The sequence below is a fragment of the Varanus komodoensis genome, unplaced genomic scaffold (assembly GCF_004798865.1).
Source record: "Varanus komodoensis strain SLA01 unplaced genomic scaffold, ASM479886v1 scaffold10, whole genome shotgun sequence".
NCBI lineage: Eukaryota > Metazoa > Chordata > Lepidosauria > Squamata > Varanidae > Varanus > Varanus komodoensis.
The window spans coordinates 14,150,283-14,152,979 of NW_025335269.1; positions in this window are offsets into that span (position 1 = coordinate 14,150,283).

A 2,697-nucleotide genomic window follows, 5' to 3' on the forward strand; every position below is an offset into this window, starting at 1 on the left:
GCAGAAGAGAAGATGGATGAGGACAATGTTGAAGGAGGCGATCAAGCTGAAGGTGGTGGTGAGGACGTGAGTGAGGAGCAGGAGAACATGGGGTTAGCTGTGTCAATATGAAGAAGAAAGGAGGGAGGTGATGAGCCAATGCCTGGAAAAATTGTTGTTGTTGTTGTCATGGAGAAGCCTTCTAAAATGGCATCCCTATAGCTTTAGAATGTATTTCCAATGCCTGCCCTCATGTGGAAAACTGATGGGGTCATGAAGGCTCTCCATGCTATGCCGACACTGCACATGGTAAGGCATTCTGAATATCATAGCTAGACCTTGGAGAAATTGTCCAACTTAGGGGCTGTGCACCATTTTCAGTGGCACAGACCACCCCACCCTGGAATCATACTGCATAGTCCCGTTCTTGTTATGGCCAGGAACAGCAGGTGAGAACTGCTTAGACGTTTTATGGCAAAATAATAATGAACTACCCTAAGAATGACATTAAATCTATGGCAAATTCTAATGCATGTTGATTCAGCAAGATGAACTTAACTTTATCAAAATTACTGATGGAAAAAATAAATCTGGCTCATTGAACTTGATGTTGACTTTTATGAGAAACCTTAGCAAGTAATTTTTTTATAATGCCAAGTTGTTAGCTCAGCTCACACCATAAAGGAAACAATCTGACAACTGGTTTGTGGGTTGAGGATAAGGGTTTCTCCAGACACCCTAATGGTTACTTGGATTTTGTGGGTAATGCATCAGTCTATTTAGAGAGCTTCTTTATTGTTTTAAACAGAAAAAGTAATCAGTCTTGGAAGGAGTTAGTTGTATTCCAAAGGCAAAAATAAGAAATTTTAGATCTTAAAATAGATGAGCTCCCTACTATGATAAACTTTGAGATGTAGTTCCCACAGCGATAATCACTCTCCCTTTTTGTTTCCATAGGAGCTCTGATATCGTACTCCACAATATTTCAAATTATATGCAATATTGAGATCCCAATCTGGGATAATAGACAAAAGTACTAGTCCTTCTAAGGTTAGTTAAGGGACTGCCCTAGATTTGGTATAGGTAATCAGAAATATTGAGTTGGATCCATATTTATGGATCCAGATGTATGCACTGGTGGAAGCGGACTTCCCTGCCTCCTCCATCCCTTCAGCAACCACTTCAGACTCCTGAAAGCACTACACAGAGAGTCAGAAGACTTTGTTGCATGGGGCAAGTTGTGCTAGGCAGGGCAGAAGGGATCCTCAAGCACTGGATCCCTTCTGAGGGTCCTTCCTCTTGTGAAAAGTATTTCTACTTGTGGGTGGCAGATCTTGGATTCAGTCCCGTATGACCCAATGTCTTTTTATTTTCCTAAAAGGATCTGTGGAAAGAAGCCTGATTTGGATTGGGATTGTGGCCACTTCCTCAGTAAAAATTATAGCAGAAGTTGCTACTAGCTGTGGAAAAGCAAGCATGTACGTACCTTTTGTAATGTGTGGACCAAGGGCTACCAAACCAGTTCTTCATCTACTACTTCCAAGCATATCAAATGTGCTTCCAGACAAAGATTTTATCATGCAATCAACCTACCTCATTCATGGAATTTTACCAGGAAGGTGAAAGAGAGTCCAGACATTGTTGTCTTCCACTTGTAACCTTCCTGCCTTTTCTCACTGCCTCTTTCATCTTGTTCTTTCCACAATAAAAATAGTGAAGGAGAAAAAGGCAGAATAGTTGTGCAAAGCCTTTGCTTGGTAATGCTAGGACCCCACTGCCTAGAAAATGAAAAGGTTCGTGTGACATTGAACATCCATATTCTTAAGGCCTTTTGCACAGTTTTTAAAACTTGTTATTGTTTTTATTTTTATATTGTTGCATTTTGACTATACATGTCCCAGGGCGGGGGGTGGGTGGGGTGTTGTTTTGTACATTATAATCAAATGATATTGCTGGAGCAAATCCAATTGAAGTAGATATTTCACCAAGTGAGCTTTAAAAATGATGTTATATCAGTTAAAACAGCATACTTTTCCAAGTAAAAACTGTCTTCTGGTTACAGATCTTTCTGAAAGTATCTTTGATGTGCACCTAGTCATAAGGATAGTAGAATGGGGGATGGCGAGGTGGAGAATATCTAAATATTCACCAACAGGAATTGCTACGACTGCAGATGTTTGGAAAACAGACTTATCTTCCACCATCATTTTCAATGTTTTCTGCCACCAATTTCACGAAGCACCATGCCCATGTATATGCATGAAATTCAGGAGGAAACAAGATTCCCATCTCAGTTAAAACAGATTTACACATCGAAGCAACTGTACAACTCTAGAACTGAGTTATTGCTCATCACAAGTAACAAGACCAAGAAATCAAGGAAACATTGCAGGCTTACCATCAGGTATAAATCTTTTAAATTATTCCATCACCAGCCAGAATGATATACTTGAACCTGCAAGCTTTCAAAAATCCAAAGCTACTTGGTCAGATATGCACCCACATACACACGCATACACACATTTTGATGTGGAGAGGTGAAGTCTCAAATGAATCTTCTCAGAAGAGGCTGAGAAGAATAACAGTTCTGTTTCTTGATTTTTATCGATGATATCTCAAACCCTACCTGCATTAACCCATTAGTCTCCGATAGTCAAGGCTGCTGCAGGTCCCATCTCTTCAAATAGAGGAACAACGCCAGCTCCTGGTTTTTGAGGG